This window comes from Lathamus discolor, chromosome 1 (assembly GCF_037157495.1).
Source record: "Lathamus discolor isolate bLatDis1 chromosome 1, bLatDis1.hap1, whole genome shotgun sequence".
In the NCBI taxonomy this organism is placed as follows: Eukaryota; Metazoa; Chordata; class Aves; order Psittaciformes; family Psittacidae; genus Lathamus; species Lathamus discolor.
Window position 1 is genome coordinate 108,739,752 of NC_088884.1, and position 23,145 is coordinate 108,762,896.

Sequence of the window (23,145 nt, forward strand, 5' to 3'; positions counted from 1 at the left end):
CTGTCTGTGTAGATGCCTTCCAGGGTCAGGTGTTTTTGTACAGCCTCGTATTTCTTGCTTCCTTATGCCACATGCTTTGATTTTTCATTTTACTGTCCTAACTCTATTAAGTTGCAAATTAACTCTCAGGAAAGCAGACAAGGGAATTCAGGTAACAGTAATGCATTTATCCTCTGGTACGGATGAGGATAACTGTTACTCTTCAAGAGCAAACCCTTATAATATCAGAAGCCAGACTCCACTGGGAGACCTCAAAGGCTGAGTCCTCTCTGCTCTAAAAACTACCTCCTCACAGTCTGCATCTGGTAGCTTTCTGTCTGCAGTGAATTAGCGAGAAATTTCAAACCCAAGAACTTTCAGTTCAGTACAAAACTTCTTGTCTTGGCAATACTATGGATGAACATCAGATGTCCTACAGCAACCCCAGTTCTCATTTAAAACAGGCTGCATTCCCAACAGGAGCCCAAAACACATCCATGGAGACAACAGGATTTGGCAACTTCATAGCATAGTTCATTTGGTGTGTAAACCTGGAAATGCAAACTATTCATTTTCTTAGTTTACACACCTTGACTCTGGCATGCAGAATGTGTTTTGATCACTAAAAAGTTAAACTATATTGAAGGCATTTCATTCGAATGCACTATTTTGGAAATAGCTATTTATACAGAGTTAAAATACTTTAGTCACAGCGAAGTTGTGTTTAGAGAGAGATACATTAAATCAAGCCTCAGTACGGGATATTTTAATATGTGCAATACAGCAAGAAATAAAGTTGTGTTAATAGTTATTGGCACATTAGGAAGAAGAGCTGTACTGAAATTTTCCTAAAATTGTCTGGTCTTCCTTGTGAAACCAAGAAGAAAACAGGATTTCTGATCAACCCGAAATGAATTCTCTACCTTCCAGTTTGGCACATATACCCAAAAGCAAAAGACAAGCACAGGTCACAAGCTGCTTTTCTCCTCTCGTCTTTTACCAAACTCCCTAAAAGTTCATTCAGAATGCAAATGATCAAAGTTTGGCTCCTACCCCCTGCCTGATAGGATTTGATTCACTATATTGAGCTCATCCATCTCTTTTGGTAAAGCTACTGTGTGTTATAAAAGCCTCAGTAAGAACAATACCAGAAAACTGATCAGAAAATGTCTGTTCAGACAAGTAGAGGAAGTGTAACTGTAACCTAAAAGGCCCTAGTCACTGAACTGCTGGATAAGCAGGGAACAGCTACCCTGGGTTTTTATACAGAACTGCTCTTGACATTTTTTGACTTCTTAAGCTAAGCCCTCACAGCATCCCCAACCTAGATTTGCTTCTAGATTAAACTATGTTTTCTGGCACTAGCAGTTTACTGAAGAGGTTTCACCACAGACTGAATAGAAGAGGTTGCATATTTTCTTCTATTTGATCTGCTGCTGGCTTCCTATAATAAATTCATTATTATATTTTTTTATTTTATATCCCTGTTCACTCATACTCCAATACTCTCAGAAGAGCCAGTGTCAGAGCTTGAATGGCACATCTGCTGACGACGGTCTCTCCACATTTATAGCCATGAACAGTTTTTCCATTCAAAGATGAATTCAAGCACATCCCTATAATCATTTTTCCTAGGAGTGGGACTTTTCACAAGACAACTGAACAGATTAGTCTGCTGGCCCAGTGAGTGCACTTTGAAAACTCAGACTAGGTCCCTGAAACTACCTACCTTGGCATAGTGGTTGGGAACAGCAGTAAGTGAAATACATCTTGCTTAGTCCAGGAGTGCTGCAGCAAAAGCAAAGGGCCACGGAGGCAAGACATGCTATTTCTGCTCCCACCTTTGCCACAAACAATCACACCAACCTAATACTATTCCTCTCCTCTTGTGGCATACTTCGGACACACACTTCTAAAATAATAGGACAACAACCTCTACTACTTTGGGCATTGAAAAAGCAGCAGCCTGAGTACCATACGACCCTTGCTTGGATGAGGTTAGTTACCAACCTCAGTGACTCAATGCTTAGTATCTCCCAAGCTGATCCAATGGAAGACTTCCAGACATTGAAGGGATCTACTGAGGGAAACAAAATGTGTGGTGTTCTATGCGTCATGCTGAATCAGTTGATCTCCCCACACCCTTGAACATACCACAAAAACAGTAGGTGCTGCATGCCACCCCTTTGCAGTCAGATAGAACATCACTAATGTATTTGCCACTACTAACTGAGCTCCTCCTCAACTACCCAGTTCTAAGATCTTGATGCTTACCAAGAGCACACTTCAGCTGGGCAAAGACAACAGTTCCAAATACTGTTCTTGTCATTTGCACCAAGATTCAAGGACAGCATTCAGTCTTTGCGATGTATTAACTCAGAGCTTACCAGTAACTATCCCCATGATGCAAAATGCTGTTCATATATTATTTGATCACCTTTGAAATCATCACAAAAGTTCTGTTGTTTGTTATTTTCTCATCCATTTTGCATAGGGCTTTTTGGAGGTTATGAGATGTTTAATTGTTGGGACAGAGCTAGCCTCCTGTACCACTGTGACAGTTTGTGGAACATAACTAACATCAACAACTGAAATATCCTTGTTCCATAGAGCATTTTCCTACAGTTGACTGCCACAGCCAACATCTTGAGAAAGTCTCCCATGTTCTGAAATAAGACGTAGTAGAACTAGGAGGGCTACTCACGACGTAAGGACTTTACAATTTCCATAAACATGCGAGAGGCCATCCCGGTATATAGGAAATATTAAGTACATGGCCACTGATTGCAATCAGTTTAGGATAAGGTTCTGCAAGTTCTACATCATCTTTACCTTTCAAATTTCTGTTTCCAGCTACATTTATCATAGACAAAGTATCGTATTCTGTTAGTTCATCAGTCCCAGGTTACAGAAGTAGATCCCTGCTTTTCAGCCTTTGAAAATAGCTCTGCATCATATAGTTCTCTCTTTATCCTGCTTTGACTGCTTCAAATCCAATCCAGAAGCAAGATACAACAGTTATAGTCTTTGTGGATTTTCAGTTTGATTTTCATTCCAAGGCAGGGTGGGTGAAATGGTCTGGTGCCAGATTTGGTGCATTTACAAACTGATTCTGCACGGATTAACACTTCACTGGCTGCATGCACAGCCCATGAAAATAAAAAAGAGCACAAGAAGCTATTTTTACTTTGTTTACTCCACTCCCCCTTTTGTGCCAGGTTATCGACTCAGTACTTGTGACTGCAACACATTCTAACTGTACTAGCACAAGCAGATCAGAGTTGGGGTATAGTTATGACTCTCACCTGCTTCCCCACCACAACTTCCAGTGGCCATAGGCCACCTTAATTTGTCACCATACAATGCTGTAGAGGAGCTGAGGAACAGTTAAAAAATAAATGCATTTTGGGTAAGAAGAAAGGGTGAAATATCAGAAGGATTACCAATGCATAGAAGGCAGCTCAAATCAGAAGAAAGCTCAGAGCTAGCACCATTCTCTCTCCACCCTCACCCAAAGCTCAAACTGCTCTATAAACTTACACATGCTGCCCAGACTACCAAGGAGCAAATCAGAGGCTGCAGCACTCACCTTTGGGTGCCACTGAGAGGTCAGCAAGAAGCTCTTCTATCTGGCAGATGCGCTGTCCCAAATGCCACAACACACTGTGCAGCATCTCAGCATAGACTTCAGGCTTTATCTCCTGAATTAGGAAAGAAAGGAGTCATAGGCAAGTCAGAACAAACGAGTCCAGCAAGTCTCAGTGACAGAGGCTTACCTAGTAGTATGATTCCTCCCCTAAAACAACAATACACTTCTTTCATCACACCTTTCATCCAGGAATCCCAAAGACTTTTCAGAGCATTAACTACACCCTGCAACACCCCAAATCAGAAGAGCCATGAAAATTTTGCAAGGCTGCGGAGTTTATTTCCTTCTCCAGTATAATTAAAAACAAACCAGACATTCTGGGCAGGACCAATGCAGAAAATTGTCATGTTCTAAAGAGACAGTGCTAGGCCAGATACAGAGCTGACAAACTGATATAGATTCAGTGGCATGTGCCTCTCAACTCTTTTGAATTTCCTTGAACTTGACTATTTGGCTAAAAAAGAACACGGCCAAATAATAATGGATATATTCAAGTTTGTAATTCTTCTTTAACTCCTTAGATGTTGATTTTAATTGTGGCTACCTAGCCACACACATAGCTCTGTCCTGGTAAAATTCTTCCAGGTCATAAACATTTGTGATAAGTATTTACAGGTTGTCTAGATAAGCATTTCTAATTGTGCTAGTTACAGCGAACCAACTAGCAAGTGAATTAATGCATGCACAAACTCCAACCTAAAGTAGCATTTCTCAATCTTTTCTTTGCAGCCCTTTTTTCGATTTTAGGTTCTCAGTTCCATCAAGCCTATTAGAAGATATATATGTCCACATAGCCTTACACACAGATTTGGTTCAGAAGGCAAGCAAAGACGACAGAACATTACAACAAAATATGCATGGCACATATTTGCTTTGCTGCAATGAAGTTTTAACATCTAAGGACTCTTTTCCTCCACCTTAATGACCTTCATTTGACCCCTCTACAGCTCAGGAATCACTAGATTAATAACACTCATGCAAATACATCTTACACATCTGGAACTCCTCCTTCCATGCTGTATTAAGTTGCTAGCCAAGTAACAGCAAGACTGCCTTTCTGGGAAGGCCAGCTTCTTTTGAATGAGACGCAGGCTAAAGATAAGCCTCAGCTTCTCATAATTTGGATTCAATGTCTCAGCATAATTTGTTACGAAACACAATGAATAGTGTTGGTAAGGATGTACATAATGTAATTACTTCTCAATACTAGAACTGGAACATCCCATATAGGAATACTTCTCTTGAGTCAGTCCAGATACGCAAAAAAAATGCAGTCATAAGCCTAGCTAGAGGGTGACAATTTCCCATGGCAAAGTATCAAGTCCCATAGGATTACCTGACCTATGTGTAGGTGGTGGGAAGACATATTCGTTCCAGGCAGCCCCTAATCTTCAGAGACAGAGCCCTTTCCTGTGACTTGGTTGGGGCACAAGTGAAAGACATACGCAACAGAGGCTTCACGACAATCGCTGAATAGTCTCACCAGCAGGCAAAAAAAAAAAAATCCCTATTTATGATGGTTAAGGAAAGAGGTTAAATTGAGGCGGCTTTTTAGGGCACTGAAAAGCTCTTCCAGGCCTAGTGTTATGACACAGAGGTACCAAACTGATTAAGAATGTAACAATTCTTGGGCTGATAATACTTCCCTGGAGCAGAAATCCCAGCTGAGAAAAAGGGACAGGGAATAGCCTTCAGTGGTTCAGTTACGAGGTACCCAAAGGTTTGACTCCTAATTCCAGAAACAGTGTAAGGGTGTGCCTGCTGGTGCTACACTGACAAACATCAAAAAAGCCTGGACTAAGTGGGAAATGCTGGAAAGGAGGCAGGGGTTGTGGTCCACCTGGGCACCACATAAAAGATAAACTCTGGAGGCAGAACACAGGATGCCAAAGACCTGGACCCCTATCATAAAAAAGGAAGCAAAGTCTTGATACACAACTAAAGCAATGGCATAATGAAAAGAGGCTCAGGCTCATCAGGGACTGGGGAAACTTCTAGAAACGATTAACCATAACAAAGGCTGACCAGATTTCCACCTGAACTGAGACAGAAAATGAGTATGTGCTTCACGTAAGTAATATCATACAGAAATTTCTCATGAGGAAATGAGAGACCTGGTTACCCAGGATATGGAGAAGGCTGGAGGTACTCAATGACTTCTTTGCCTCAGTCTTCACTGGCAAGAATTCCAGCCATACCACCCAAGTCACAGAGGGCAAAGGCAGGGACTGGGAGGATAAAGAACCACCCATGCTGTAGATCAGGTTCAAGATCATCTAAGGAACCTGGAGGTGCACAAGTCTATGGGACCTGACAAGATGCATCTGTGAGTCCTGAGGGAGCTGGCAGATGAAGTTGCCAGGCTATTACCCATTGTATTTGAGAAGCTGAGGCAGTTTGGTGAAGCTCCTGTTGACTGGAAAATGGGAAATATAACCCCTGTTTTTAGAAAAGGAGAAAAGGAAGACCAAGGGAGCTACAGGCTGGTCAGGTTCTCCTCAGTGCCCAGCAAAATCTTGAAGCAGATCCTCCTGGAAACTAATCTAAGGCACATGGACAATAAGGAGGTGACTGGTGACAGCCAGCATGGCTTCACTAAGGGCACATAATGCTTGACAAATCTGATAGCCTTCTATGACAGGGTAACGACACCGGACAAGGGAAGAGTGACTGACATGACCTACCTGGACTTGTGAAAAACATTTGACACTGCAACCCTGCACCTGGGTTGGGGAAATCCCAAGCACAACTACAGGTTGGGCAGAACCTGAACTGAGAGGAGCCCTGAGGAGAAGGACATACTGGGGATGCTGGCTGATGAGAAGCTCAACATGACCCAGCAGTGTGCACTTGCAGCCCAGAAAGCCAACTGTATGCTGGGCTGCAACAGAAGGAGTGTGACCAACAGGCTGAAAGAGATAATTCTCACTCTCTACTCTTCTCTGGTGAGGCCCCACCTGCAGTACTGCATCCAGCTCCAGGGCACCCAACACAAGAGGGACGTGGACGTGCTCAAGCAAGTCTAGAGGAGGGACACAAAGATGATCAGAGTACTGGAGCACCTCTGCTATGAAGACACGCTGAGAGAGCTGGGGTTGTTCAGCTTGGAGAAGGCTCAGGGAAGACCATATAACAGTCTTCCAATACCTAAAGGGGGCCTACAAGAAATCTGGAGAGGGACTTCTTATAAGAGCAAGTAGTGCTAGGATAAAAGACAATAGCTTTAAACTAAAAGAGGTATCTAATTTAAATTAGATACCAGGAAGAATCTCTTCACTGTGAGAGTGGTGAGGCACTGGAAGAGGCTGTCCAGAGAAGATGTGGATGCTCCAGGTTGGATGGGGCTTTAAGCATCCTGGTCTAGTGAAAAGTGTCCCTGCCTACGGCGGGGGGTTGGAATTAGATGATCATTAAGGTCTCTTTCAACCCCAACTATTCCATGATTCTATGAAATTTCAAACTGACAAGTACAAAAACAAGGACTTGCGCACACAGGATGCACTGTTCTGAATCCTGTGGTCAACACTGCAACCTCAAGAATAGGATGGAAGTTGACAAAAGTCAAATAGTAAAATAAAAGTAGTAAAAAAAGTTTGATGTGAACAGAACAGCAACAGAAATCCAAAACAATATTTTCCATTTCACAGAATTCTCTAAGATAATGGTGGCACAGACCCAGAATACTTGCCTTAAACAAGGACATGGACACAGCAGTTACAAAGGAAACATGGTGACAGAAAGGCAATGAAACGTAGAAATCCCAGGGAGCTATCGTTTTCAAATGATTAAATTACTCTGAAGTAAAATGTGAAGTCTTTACATGAACCACTCATAAAACTTGATTTGTAGATGCTGTGAATAACTGTTTCATTAAGAGGAAGTTAGGGAACCTACAAAATAGGAAACAACTCTTGACCAGTACAGGTGTTTCCACCATATACCTGAACAATGTCAGCACGATATGCAGCCTCTCACCCAATACTACTTCATCTAGAAGAAGACTGAGGGAAATCTTTCAAAAAAAGCATTCTAAAGCAAGCGTGGGGAACATTTGATGGTGCAGTGTGATATACAAAATGCCCACATTAGCACAAGCAATTAACTAATAAAAGTAGCATGTGTTTCTATAAATCTACTGTATGAGGCAAAATCATCACAGCTTTTGTAAAGCAAAGTGCTGCCTTGCAAACTTACCTCTGTTCCTGAGCAGGCCAATAGCTGGTGCATGAGGCAGATCTGCTTGATAAGGTCTGCTTGGATTTCCAAAATAAATTAAGATCTCTTACAAAAGCCTCTTAAAAGATCTGAGCTGCCATGAGATATGAAGTCTTGAGGTGGAAAACCACTTAAGAGAGGAAACAGGAAATAAATTACAATGCTATCTCACAGGAATCTTTGCTAAGTTCATAAATGGTCTAAAAAAGAAATACTGAGATGACAGTCATCCAGTGATAACTGTCTATTCATGACAGTAAAGAAAAAAGCTACAACATGCTGCAGAAACATCTCATACTATTGAGATACTATACAATAAAACAAGAGATGAACTTTGGAATGAAAAAGCATAAAGTGACACAAACAGAAAAAACAGCTCTAACCTTACCCATAAGTGTCAGGTGTTGAGCTGGTTATTCTTTTCAGGAATAAGATTGAGGCAGAGGTGCCTGTGTGAATATCAACTCAGAAAGAAAACAACAGGAACAGTAGAAACTGCTTCTAGGGAGACTAGAAAAGCAAAAAACGGAACAAATGTATCACAACATTAATCCACATTATGCCTTTTTCCTGAATACTGTGTTAAATTATACCATTTGCCCGCCTCAAAGCCAATACAGATAAACTGTAAAAGGTCCTGAAAGCAGCAGCACAGCTTCTATGCACAGTATGGCTGAATAGACCAGGATTGTGCAACCTGAAAAAGGTATGAAGGAATGGGTAGGGGACTAGAGAGTAATGTGTGGAGCATTGAAAGTGAACAAGAAAACACTATTCACTCTCATACAACAACAAGAGGATTTCAAACAAGAACAGCAAGTTTAAAGCAAGCACAAGATGATACTGCCATATAATATACAGGTAAGGTACATGAAATATCAAATATTTTTCACATTTGAAAGGAATAATCACTTTTGTGGAAGACAATTACACTTAGAGCTCTTAAATATGACTATTTCACCTTTGTGATCCAAGAATTTCCTACTCAATTCACTGGACATTTTAAAAACACTCTCAAGAAGCACCATACTCTTACTGCTGTGTTCTCATTTTCCCTAGGTGTCTTCCATTAACTACTCCATAAGTCCCTACTTAATTTAGCTGCCAGACACTCCCTAATAATAATAGTGAAATATTATTAATCCTTTGATAGAAAAACTGCCAGCTTGGGATCAATGTTTTCTCCAGCTGTCTCCTGAGTAAAGTGTGGTCTGACCTGCCTAGCTGGATCAGTAGTCACAGGAAAGATGTATTGCTGTCTTTGCTCTTAAACAGTTAAGGAGCCATGGCAGCCCTCTCATCAGAACAGTTCAGTTGGAAGGGTCCTATAACAATCATCTATTTTAATTGGCAAGATCATGATTCTTGATATTTATATCTCCTTATCCTATCTTAATATCTCCTAGATATTTAGAAGCAGCACAGCTTCAAAGATGTGTAATTTCCTGGGATAAACTCTAGTTAGACGAACTTTACTAAATGCCAATTTGCAGTCAAGAACTCGGTCTGACCAGCATCCTGGCTAGCAGTTAGGCCATGTGAGCACAACGCCTTTGCACAGCAGATCCTGAACTACCCCACCACTGACTGCCTGTGCATCTCTGAAGACCTAGCTTCAAATCCTCATCTAGAAGTTGAAATAAAGCTGTTGAAAAACAAAATCAAGTCACTTTACTAGAAGTCATCAACATCCTTTATCAGGCCCAAACAATATTTACTAAACCTTCACTTTCCTTTCTGATTTTATTCAGTGAGCATCTTTCATTATGAAACTTCAGGAAAGAAGAGAAGCTTCAAATACACAAGGACCGTCATTCACTTTCTGCCTTTATTATTCCTGGCAGTACCACTGCAGCTGGGTGTCACAGGGCTGTGTTTGATTACAGTTTACGGAGGATTTGCTGCCCAGATTTCAAAAGCTAGACTTTTTTTTGTGATGTCTGAACAGAGACAACCTACGGTAACCAGGTATGTATGTCAATTAACCCTGGTTCTGTTATCAAAGAGAAAGTAAAAATCCATGAAGGAGTACACATGTAGTTGACCTCCAGCTTCATGGTAAGCTTTATCTTAAGCATTTCCTACATTGTGTGCACAGAAGCAACGTTTTCCCCACAAAGACCTCACCATCCCATCTAGTCCATGCTCTGATACGCAAATAATCCCAAAATCTTATGACTTCAGTCTCACTCCTCACATAAAGGATATAGTAAGAAAGCCATAAGCAAACAAAGGTAAGTGCTGTTTCAACCTTTTGAAAGGCATTTACTGTCTCCTTTTAGAACACTGCTTTAATTTGCCAGTAACAAAACATAACAGGATTAGGTTGCTCTGCTAGAACCTAATTGAATACAGGGTAGAGAACATCCAGGATTCTCTTTAGCAGCAATCAGTCTAAATACAGCTTGTGTACAAATCAGAAATCCCTTAAAGCAAACTTAAGTCTTCATTGTCCTCTTTTACTGCTGTACCACCAGCTTAATTGAACTCATGCATATTGCAAGCAGATGGAGAAGAGATCCAAAGCTGGTGGATACAGAACTAATTTTTTATGCCTGTGACCCTTCACTTTTGGGATTATTTTTCTTTGATCCATTTTGCTTTGCTTCCTCTGCCCCTAAGAGCAAACTGTATGGTTTCACCTAGGGCTCTGAGTCAAGCAGCATTTACTCAGTCTCACTTAGGATAATCCCCAAAAAGCCCTCCTCCTTACTAAACTGCACTGAAGTAATTTTCTGTTGGGAGCCTCCTGCTGCCTTGTCAATCTTTTCTTTAATTGAGAAATGTACATTATACAGAACTGCCCCAACTTGCAGAATGCTGAAGAATTGACTTAAACACTAAGCCATTAACAAGATCTTGCTATACTAATGTGTCATCAGAATTGCTTCAGCAACCCTTATGACTCCCTACCATGTTTGCCATGACAGCTCATTTTCCTCCTTAAATAACAGAGACATATGCATGCCTATGCCATGGTATTTAACCTCTCCTTGTGCAGTTCTTCTTGAAACAGAGGCAAGAAAACCAGCTGCTGTCGTAATGAACTGCCCATGCAGAAGTTAATACAAAAATAGAAACTGATATGCAGGCACAGGTCTATAGCTCTCTCAAATCACCTTCACTGGGTAACCACATACTAAGCTGTGCTAATACCCAACTAGCTGAAGATTTCTCCCCATTACTTCTGGAATGGCTATTCAGGTAAAGGCAATGATGCATGTGTTGAAGACTAAGTTATAAGTCTTGTAAAAGCAAAGTAAAAGAGACAAAAAGGAACTGAGATTAAAAAAAAAAAAAAAAAAAAAAAGTATCTCCCCTTATAATTCGGTTTTGGGTTGATGTTGATCTCTAGGGGATGAAAGACAACTCACAAATATAAAATTGCTTTACTCTTTGGTTTTCTATTTAACATAATTGTTCTACAGAGCTAGTAGTAAGATGTAGAGAAATTTAATTACCTTATTCCTATTGTGAAGAATGAAATTAACAACATGTCCATGACAGGACAAGATATTTCCATGTTATCATTACTTTCTATGAAGGAGACTCAATGAAATAGAAGTGGACATGATCTGAAGCACAGGTCTGGTTTATGAATCATGAAAGGGAAGGTGGTGACGAGGAACAGCAAAATGAGAATCAAAAGTATGGTAAATTAGACCCTGGAGCATTTGCCCATGAGGGCTGAGGCTGCCATCATTCTCATGCCCACTTCTAGCCTCCAGAAAGGAGTCAGGAAAATCTGAGGCTACAGCACCAAATAAAGGAATGTCAACATTTGAACTGCTGGACAGCAAAAACGAACAATACAATTCAATACAAGCTTCGATACAAGCCTAGCAGACCCTACAGTCTCTTGGATCCAAAAATCTTCCTGTCACATTGCGGGGCATGTCACAATCACACTACAGATACAACAGACTTGGGGAACACAGAGCAAAGACAGCACAAGAGTAGCTACCAGCATGTGAGGAACACCACCCATGACCTGTTATATTTCATTCCTCCTGCCCATACTATGCAGAGCCGCACTACACCATTACCAGCAAGAGCACAGTGTTGTCCCTGCCTGCACTTCCCAGCTCCAGTATTCAAGAGTTTGTTCTTGCAGAATGATCCAAATTCCCTCCTGCACCCCAGTATCCCAGCACTGGAGTCAAGCAGCAACCACAGATGACTTCTGTAGTAAGCTTCACCACAGCTTTATCCCCTACAGGAAACAGCAAGGTACAGACCATGCTTTGGGTACCCTGTAAACACCCAATGCTACGAGATTGTCTCCTACAGTGTACATTATCTTTTCATAACCAGCAATCTTCCACGGCAAACACTGAGTCAGTGCTTCAAGACTTTTAGTAGCCGAAATACAGCATTTTAAGAATATTTAACAGAAAGAAATAAAAAAATTATGCAGACAGCCCCCACCCTGGTGCCAGTACCATCACATATTTAGACTAAACCAGAAGGACACATACATGTGTAATGCTTAGCTGTAACAGGGCTGCAGTAACAACACAGTGACATCTTTGTGCTGAGCACATGGGTCATCTCCCAGCAGACAGGGTTCTCAGATGTTCCACCCTTCCTGCTTGTTGAGACTGGGTGGGCCGGAGAGAGCCTGGTCTGGCTTACTTAAAAATTTAAGAAAATGCTTACAAAGCATTTGGGTGGGGAGAAAAGATCAAACAGTGTCAGTGACAGCTGAGTTTCTCAGGCTGTCTGCATACTAGAAACAGCATGGGTACCTCCCTTATTTGTGGGGAGATGAGGCTCTGACTTCACTGGAAGAAGTCTCCGTCTCCCCTCGCTTCTCTGCTCCAGGTTGACAGGGGAGCAGAGCTGGACTGAGTGGACAGTTAAAGGCCTGCTGAAGGGTCTGTTGCTGCTGCAGTCATTAACCCAAGTCCTCCATCAACAGTGAGTAAAGATGCACAGTGTGAGAGACGCTGAACCCACCCTCCCCCTTCTGGAGGTACAGCCCTCAGTCTTCTGCTTGTAAACTTGCATCCTAGAGGTCTGAAAGGGGTGATACACCTAACTGTATGGCCTCAAAATAGTTACAACAAGTTAGGACAGAGAAGAAAAAGAAGTCAGCTCTGGAAGCTGTCACAGACTACGTGAGTACACCATACTGAATTGCGTCCTAGGTATTTGGAAACAAATCAGGATTTAATTCAGAATTATATCAAGTAACAAATACCACAGTATGCAATAAGACAAAATGCAACATCAAGTACCTGTAGAATAAACAATTCAAAACCTAGAAGATCATCCACTGAAAAAGGGTAGATACTTGATCATGCTGTAAGCAATTCTGAAATGGCTTGGAGCCGAAATTGATTCAGCCATCAAAAAAGAAAATATAAATCTAGTTGGTATTACAGATGAGCTACTTCAAGAAGTAGTACACCATGCACTGCGACACAGACTCCCTCTGGAGTACAACTTCACTGCCACAGATTATACCTAGAGCAGACATGAAGGAGGTTGTCAAAAGAATGAAAGCAATGGAAAGCTAGCTTTAGAAGAGGATAAAATCTAGGTAAAACAGAGCTTGACAGTTATTTTAGAAGGACGTATTGGACAAGAGCTAGACAATCAAAATCTGTTTGGCCTGGTATTCCACTAAGAGACTTGGCTGGAAACAGAAACAGCTTCAGTGTTGTAAACACCAAGTCACCCAGTGGATTAACAGCCTACATGTAACACACTACATGGCAAGCCATGCATTCTTCCTGGAAACAGCCATACTTTGACACTGCATGTGAAGGAATCATTTTGACACTTTAAGCACTCTTTTGCATAGCATTACTCACATTCTGAAAGACAAATGTCTTCAACAGCAGTGGGGAAACACTCTTTGGCTGGTTTCAGTGGATTAGAGGGAGAAGAGTATCTTACTGGTCCTCTCAAATGGTAGGTAGCTCATCCTTAAGTAGTCAGCTCCCTCTTGACTAACCCTTTTTTTCCACAACTCTCTGGACTTAAGTGGATGGAGCAAAGGACACAGAGGAAAAGAACTATGTCTGGAAGAGAATAGAAATGGATACATGATGTTTAAAATAAACCGACTGCATGTTTTCTAATTATGCAAGCTTTCAGCACACAGCTGACAGCCTGAAGCCACAGGAAGAAATCACTCCATATAAACCCATCTCAGTTCATCCGGCAGTTTTCATTGCTGGGCCAGAGACAAAAGTGTCTGAGCTTTGCCAGACTAACTACAGTGCTTTTCAGGAAAGGAAAAGCCATGCACAGAGGGTGACTTTTCACCCTTCATCTGTATGCTGCCTCTCCAAAAGGCTGGCTTCCCTGTAGGATGGCACACAAAACAAGTCAATTCCACTGCAAGGTGGGCTAAGGCCATCACATGAACAGGATCAACAAGAAGAACATCCTTGTGAAGCCCTCTCTCAAAAGCTTTACACACTAAGTTAGAGTCTCAAGATGCAAGATGAACGTAACAGATTTGTCAAGGTCAGTGCATAACATTCGCTAAAAACTGGTCTTTCACCCATTCTAAAACAAATGCTTTGTAAGAACAAGTGTTGCAAGACAGGTGTCCTAGCCCAGAACATTCATGAGTGTATAATTTAGTTGCTAATAAAAACAGGAAATGTCTTTTCCTCCACACCAAATAATGCTTAGTAAAGACAGCAAATACTGTTACAACTGGAAGGCATGCAAATACCCTCTGTGCTTGATCCAAAGCTCATTTAACAGAGATGAGAGCACTTGCAGAAGTTTAGATGTTTAGATGATTTTTAATTCAGAAAGTCAGTAAGACTTACTCACACCGACATAGTCCACAAAACAAATGCTTTGCTATATGGTGACTCTACAAGCGTTTGGCAGTTGACTTTGCACAGACTAGTACTCATCCATTATAAACAGTGTTTTAGTTCAAATAATCAAGAACTTCCCCAGGCCAAACCCTTTAGAAGGGCTTGACAACTATATCATATGGTGGAGATGAGGAACACGTATTCAAGATGTTCGGCCACACGCAGCACTCCCACAGGAGTCAGCAAGACGTGGGTTCTGGAGGAAGAAAAGCCTTCAACTAAAAGTCTTCAATAAAAAAAAAATTAATACATTTTTCCACAGATATCTTAACTCAAGTTGTCTCTGCCACCAGCAGGACCAGAACAACTGCTAATCTGTTTGAAAAGAAAACAGACATTTCCAGCATCTCTTGCCACAGATGGAAGGAGTAACTCTTACTTCCATAGTAAGTAACTTAGCCATACTTCAAACATTGATATAATATTGGTAATGCTACTAGCAGCTGACACTCACAAGTGTCAAGTCTCTTCCGCACCCACTTAACCTAGCAGTTAGGTGCTGCTGGACTGGCTCTTCTGCCTCTTTCTTGGAGATAAATGAGCCAACATCAGGCAGCTCTAAGCCTGTGCCAACATCTGCATCGTGCACAGGCTCCAGCTGCTGCTCAGGAAGGATAAGGGTCTGCCCAAGTCCTATGTGCTAGACCCAAGAGGACATCTCAGATACACCAAGGTGTCTTAGATAATATTAGAAGCCAATATGATGGCAGTTGGATCAAACCTAAGGGACACTGCTCTTTCCATTGCAGGGACAGGAATCTCCATTACTGTGGCAATAAAACACACTTCAAGTATTCTCCCTGAAAGTTCAACACTGCTGGAGGAAATTTAATTCTCAGACTTTATTAGATAGAAAAGTTCTGTTTATATCTTAGATAATCCAGGGTCCTTACACTGACAGCAACCTATGGGAGACACTGTTAAGTAATTCCGGCTTAAATAGAAATGTGGTTTTGGTGCAAAGTTATCTACAGAAACAGCTCCAACAGCTTCTTTTGAAAGAAGCAGGTGCTCTATGCCTAGCACCTTTCAGAGTCCTATGTTTGAACACAGAAGCTTGCCTTTCAAAGCTACCCATTTTAACTCTGTATGTTGGCAGTTAGGACTGCAAGGGACAAGTGTCTTGAGGTGGTCCTGTAAGGAACTGAGGCTAAGGAGAGATGACTGCTAACAGTCAAGTCACCACATGATAGCTAGCTACAAATTATCTGCTGAACTGTATTAACTAGTCAATTGCAGTGTAACCTGAACTTACTTCCATCTGATTTATAACAACATGTTAAGCTAACATAATCTTGCTTTGTACTGTGATAGGACAGAAACAAGCATACAATCCACATCAACCAGCTGAGCTGTACTGTGCTGAACAAAAGCAATTCAAAGGTCACTGCTTCTTCCAGCATCCTCAACAATCCTTCCTGTAACTCTGGGGTGCGGCACCTTCCCAGAATTAGCAGTGGTGCACTATTAACCCCTTCCCATATCCTGAAGAAAAATACATTACAAAAATTAGAAGAGAACCTAAGAAACCCATTAACCATTAATCTTTTCTTCCCTATGTCTCCCCTCCATGTCCTTTACCTTTATGGTCATCGTCTCAAATAGCCCCAGGTGTGGTTTATTTAAACTGTACTTAACCTCTCCTAATTAATGTTGGAGAGAGGTGGAGCTGCTGTTGTAACAGCAAGAGGCAGTCTGTCACTAGCCACAAGATTCAAGATAAAAACCTAACAGGCAGAATTCTCCCACACACCCTACCAAGGCCCAACAAAAATCTAAATATAATCAGTTTGAGGAAACGTAAGTCCATGTTACTCTACTCCAAGTATAATGTTTGCCAATAACATGGAAAACTTAATTGTGTGAGTAGCTAATATCTACTTCTGGTGATAACCACACTTTTTTCCTCTGCAGATTGCAGGTTTTAAAATGACAGCTTGATTACCGGCTATATTCAGTTGCATCTACATGGTGGAGAGGACTAACTGCTACTGCCTAAACATATGTCAGAGCGGTAAAGAAAAAGCCTACTGAAAATTAAATGGAAGATCAAAATATGCTGTGGTTGAAAGATGCTTCACTAAGACTGCCTAAAACCAGAATCAGATTGCTGCATGCACCAGCATGTTACTAAGGTATGATATATATTATATTTACACATATTTAACAAAAAAAGGTATTTTATTTTTTCTTTTCAATTCTTCATTCTCTTTCAAGGAAGTCAAGCCAAACAATGCAAATCTCTTATGAGCAAGAAGCCAGCTGGGGAATCACTGGGGCTTACTGTTGCTAGAGCATATAACTGCAATACCTCAATGGGTTGGACTGGAAGTGCCTGTGACTGCCAGCATCATCTTCTGAGGACCCTTGTGTAGTGGTATTGAACACTTGGAGCAGGGAGATGATCTGTCTATAGTTCACAGATTTATACTGTGGATAGCAAGGCAATTCATATTCAGCTGTTACACCCTATCAATAACTTAAGGCTTTTAAAGCTGTTTTTTTTTCCCCTCTCCTTTGCATGCTCTACTTCCTGGGATAAATCTACTTAATGCTCCACTATTGCACTGCAGTATCATTGTCCATAATATCCACAATTTAACAGGGACAGTTTCAACTCTGAGCCCCTTCTTGTGACAGCTTACAAACATTACCCAGGTCTGTCACTGCAGAGCATGTGCCAAGCATTAGGCAACTATTTCTCATCTCTGCAAGAAGGTAGAAAGGACCGGTAAAGACAGAAAGAGCAAGCACAATACCTGCATCCCCTTCTTTACCCAGCAATCCTGCTTCCAGCACATACATGTTTAGTGAACTCCCGCTCCCCAATGCACAGAAACCACAAATTGAGAAGCCTACCATGGGAACATAGGCAAGCTTTGCTTATTCTTTATGGCTTCCACCTCTCCCTCCCTGTCCTCAGTCACTCTAGCTGGGTATTTAAACCCTGAACCCATACAACAGCTCTGCAAATTATTAAGGCAGGCCACATTTACTAGTGACACAGCTCATGCTTACTGTTGCCCAACCACAGCTTACAGTAGGAAAAACTGCTTTTCCCTCTTGGCCTGAGCATCTTATGCACAGAGAAGCTTTCACATGAGCAGAAAAAACCCCAACCAGTTTAGACATAGTCAATCTCATCTGCACCTAAATGAGAAGATTAACTTCTTCCTTTCCAACACAATAGAGTTAAGGCAGTTTCCTTGACCAAATTCTCTAGTGCCACACCAGCCACACTCTTCCTGTTTCCTCCAAGAGTCACCCATACCTCTTGCACATGAGCTACCACCAGTCATTCCTTCCACGCCCTTATGAAACAACCAAGATTGTCCATGGCCATCTTTCTTTTGCAGTAGTTTTCCATAGCAACGATGCTGCAAATCTCACTGAAAGGCTAAATCCACCTTTGACTCTTCCTGACAAAGGATGAAACAGGAAAGAAACAACAAAGAGTGATGGAAGCAAACCCCTCTACCCATATGAAGACTTTTTCAGATGTGATACAGTGACTGTACAGACCAAGCACATACTCATATGCATGCAGAACTTTCTTTAGGTAGCTACTGCTACCTAAACCAATCCATGTTAAAACACACAACAGTGACTCAACCCATACAAAGAGAGAAGCAGATATGTACCACCACTGCAGGTTAACCGCTCTGTTTATTCCCTCAAAGACATCTCTGGCAGCCTATACCAAGCTTAGCTGGTCAGGCATCTTCCAGAACGCAGCTTAACCAATTTAATCCTACCTGCACAATGTCTGCCACACATCCAGCCCTATGAGTGACAGCAGCATGGGCGTGTTGGACCTATTCTTAGTCTCCCCCATTAGGTCTCCACAACTAAATGGGTTAAACATTTGTAAGAAATTTGAAGGTTGTTTAAGTTCACCATGCTGGAAGCCTGGACCAAGTTTCTTCTCTTCTGACAAAAATGGCTTTAGGAGTAAGGGAAGACAGACAACACAAAGGAAGGCAGTCTATTAAGAAGATACCTTTCATGAACCTGGATATATGTCCAAATGCAAATAAAATCACAAATTCTGGTTCATAAAATGCCAACACAACATAAAGGCTCAGGTAAAGTTTCACTGAACAGTGTGATCAAGACAATCTGACTAATAAATCTTCTCCCAGCAAGCCAGAGCAGGAAGTCCATAGGATCGACAGACCATCAGACTATTAAAGGAGTACTGACAAAAGATGATTTCAAAATAAAAAGTTAAGGAAGTTCTTCACACCAGCCTAAGGAAGTTCATACTCTTTAGAAACAGATGATATCATATATTCTCCTCAAAGTAAGTGTCAGCAGAACAGAATTTGATTTTATTCATTCTTCCTTACCACTTTCTAAGGCTGAGTAATATTCACCCGAACATTCATAGAGAACTCCTTCAAAGGGGAGCAGGAAGAATGCGAGAACGGAATGTTCCCCTCCTGAAAACTGAGACTTGCAAGGGCAGCTAGGAGGGAGGGCAGCTAGGAGGGAGAGTTACTATATTAAAACTTGAGCTGTTTCTCAAGATGCTACTTCCACCTATATGAGGTAGCTGGCAAACCAGAGACTATTAGCACATGGCAATAAACACACTGGCAGGAGTGTGACAGGCATCAAAATTTGTCAGGTCTTGGCTAAACCTCAAGAGAGAATGGGGTGAAAAACCACAGGCCTGAAAACCTCAGCAGACACCTAGTAAGGTAGCAAGCAACCATGCCTCCAAAAGAGCAGGGAAACATGCAGCGTGGTAGTTTTAAATCAGCCTGTATTTTCTGATATCTCTGCCAACATTTCTAAATGCCTATAGTCAGAATGAGCCTCACCCTTTTTCAAGGAAAAAGGAAGATTTTTCTCCTTATGATAGCATGACACACAGGAAGAGATACCGCACTGGAGAGGGGCTGGGGGATATCACACTAACTCCATTAAGTCAGAAACTGCACTGATCCAGACAAGACTGTACAGCATCCAGCCTCTTCCCAGGTAATGGAAGAGGCTGCTTCAATCTACTGCAGTACACACAGCCACAGACTTGCCCTGTCCAGGACAGCACTGGGATTATCACCTGTATGTCAGCCTTAGAACAAGGTCAGCATGGGAACACTTTCAGCTACATACATGGCCTAAAAATCTCATTCCTGAAATCACTCTAAAGACCTAGTAATGACCAAAGGATTATTACTATCATTCTCATTTTTATCACTCATGTTTCAGAATGAACAGAGACAATATGAATTCTCACTGTAACACTAGCTGGGTGGCAAAAGGGAAAACAGGTTGCCTACTTGCCTGCTCTTTTATATCCTTTAATCTTTTTAGAGGGTGATTACTTAGCTGCAGTGTGACAGAATCACCCTGAGCTGTTTAGACTGGGTTTATCTCAACCATATCACTGGTATTAAGAGCAGACATGGAAATAAATCTTACCCAAACTGAAAACTAAGCGGCTGAATATAGGTATTAACAACATGAAATTGTAAAGTGCTTTACCTGAAACACTCAACACTGTTTTGTCTCCACATACCAGCAAGAGACATGACAACCATCTACAATATGAGGTTTAAGTTCCAGCACTTGAAAAATTATCAGACAATGCAAATGGTACAGGCATTTAGTGAAATTAGAAGTAATGAGTTTATAGTGGTGTTTTTTATGCACTATACAATTACTACTTTGCTGCAGGATATGAATGTGCCAAACAGCTTTATAATATTTATCAAAAATATAAAGCAGTTGGCTTTAAATAACAGGGCAGTTCGGGGCTGACATCACTCCTGCTTGTAACTGGAGGAAATTTGTCTCAAGCTGTGGCAATACTGCAGAAGTAGTCACTTCACATGTTGCAAAGCAATCAGACGGGTCATAAAAGCAAGGATCTCCCAAGGACAACCTCCTGCACAACTGGCATTGGCTAGTGAGAGACAACCTACCACATTAGTTAAACCTGCATCAGGTTTACAGCATTTCTGGTCCACCCAACTTGCACTTAGATAGCTGCATTACAAAGCTGTAGAGGAAAAGAGAATGAATAAGCAAGAGGCATATCCTTACAGTAACTCCCATGGCATTACTCCCATTATGACCTGATCATTGGACTGTATCCACTTCTAGTATTTCCATTTTTTCTTTTGAACTACAAGTGAAATGGCAGATCTGGTTTTGGATCTGTACCAGACTGGTATCATATCCATCCTGTTTGGTATGGAAATCAAAAAATATCACATCCTGGTTTCTTATGGGAAAGTGTCTTTTGCAGTCACAATTTCTCTGTGTTTACCCTAAATAGTTCTATGCCACCACAGATGACATGTACACCCCTACCGAAAGAAAGGATGGAGTTTAAACTCATGTCTTCTAGACACTAAGGAACTCTCATGAGCAAGGTGATCAATGACCACCACTGACCAAAAACCAGCGGGATAAAGATCCATACAAACCCAACTTCCAGTCTCACTGCACACAGCAGGTGGCTTGGGAAAGCAGCAAAAATGCTGACCTTGACTCTGTGAGCAGTGCTAGCAATCTGGACAGGCAGCAGGAGTAAGGACAGGCACAGAGATATCGCTAACCAGCTAAAGCCTCCGATCCAAGAACTAGGCAAAACCCCCTAGTCTGTTATTCCACCAGGAGTGCCTAGCTTCTAATTCAAAAGACAGACAAGTCCTACTCTCCTGTACAATAGCAGAAGGGCAAGCAATCACAATGCACCAGTCCTTGCCAGCAGATTCTCCAGAAGCCAGCATCCATGCATGTCAGGTTAGCTGGGGCTGCCAAACAGCCTGCCTGCATGCTGCCTGCTGCCATCTGTGACAGGTCTCACCTGGGGGAGGAGTTTTCCCTTGCTGCATCTCTCCAGACATCTCGAGTGGCAAGCTCTGCAGAAATTCAAGGGACTTTTCAACTCAAAAAGAAAAGTTTTACTAGAACCTAAATTAACTTTTTAAGCAGGAAAAACAAAGTGCCTAGGCAAAACACAACAGAAATAAAACAGATTTATAGACAGGTCTCTCCTAAGAGATTTCTCCTTTTGCAGGTTTGATTCTGGTCACTCTAGTGGGTTTCTGGATTCCAGCAAACCCTGTACAATCCCTTCCCCAAGGAAGTTGTTCTTTCTGTCACCAGAAGTCTGGCCAGCTCTACAGCATTCACCTATCAGCAGCAGGGTCCCAGGGCTTTAACATCCCTTTCGCCACTTAACAATCAAGGAAAGATTATATCCTAAGCATCAGGATTCACGACCTTCTAACTGTTGCCCTCTTTCATTTGGAAAAAACAAATTTCGCATAATCTAGGTTGCCTTGTGTCCTGGGTTCAGCAGTAGCAGTCATTTTTCTCCTTCTTAGTAGCTGGTGCAGTGCTGTGGTTTTGACTTTCGGCCTCGGAACAGTGCTGATAACACCAATGGTTTTAGTTGCTGCTCAGTAATGTTTACTCTGACCAAGGACTTTGTGAGTCTCATGCTCTGCCAAGGAGGAGGTGAAGCTGGGAGGAAGCAGACACAGGACACCTGACCCAAACTAACCAAAGAGGTATTCCATACCACAGCACGTCATGCCCACTATATATACTGGGGGCAGTTACCCGGAAGGGCTAGATCACTGCTCAGGTCGGGCTGGGTATCGGTCTGTGGGTAGTGAACAGTTGTATTCTCTCCCCTTGTTATTTCCCTTATCATTGGTGGTAGCAGTAGTGATTTGTGTTATACCGTAGTTCCTGGACTGCTCTTATCTCAGCCCGTGGGAGTTACATTCTTTTGATTCTCCTCCCCATCCCTCCAGGAGTGGGGGGAGGAAGCGGGGGGGGGGGGGCGGGAAGTGAGTGAGCAGCTTCATGGTTCTGGGCTGCTGGCTGGCCTTAAACCATGACACCTTGATACTACCCATATTTGTGTACACAGTCCAACTCCATCCATGTAAAATACTTTTAATTCACTGCTCAAATTAAATTACATGGATGTGATGTGATCTGCTTGGTAACACAGGAACCAAAACTAGTACCTCTCAAAAGCAATCCCATAAACACTGTAAGAAGGCTGAGCCAAAAAACAGGGCCCACACACTTTCCCACAGAAAAAGGGCAGCTGAGAACCAAGGGGACTCCAAAAACTAGGGATGCCTACTCCAAGGAGGGACAGCTGTCATCCAGCTTTCTGAAGGTTCAGGTCTGAAGCTTCCTGGCTTCCTCAGTGTCACAGCCTCCTGTCACACCTAAGACTAGGAGATAGTTACTTAAGTTGCGCAAAATATTCTGTGACCACATCTCAAAATTATAGGCATTGCAAGTGGAATTATGTTGAAGTGAGTAGCTCAGATACTGGATATTTTTAATGCTTTTGCCCTATAGAATAGCTTGAAAAACAGAATTTGGTTTGGTTTGGTTTGTTTTTAAGAAAAAATATAGAAGCCTTAAAATTTAAGTAATCTAGCACTGTCACAATGACCTTGAGAAAAA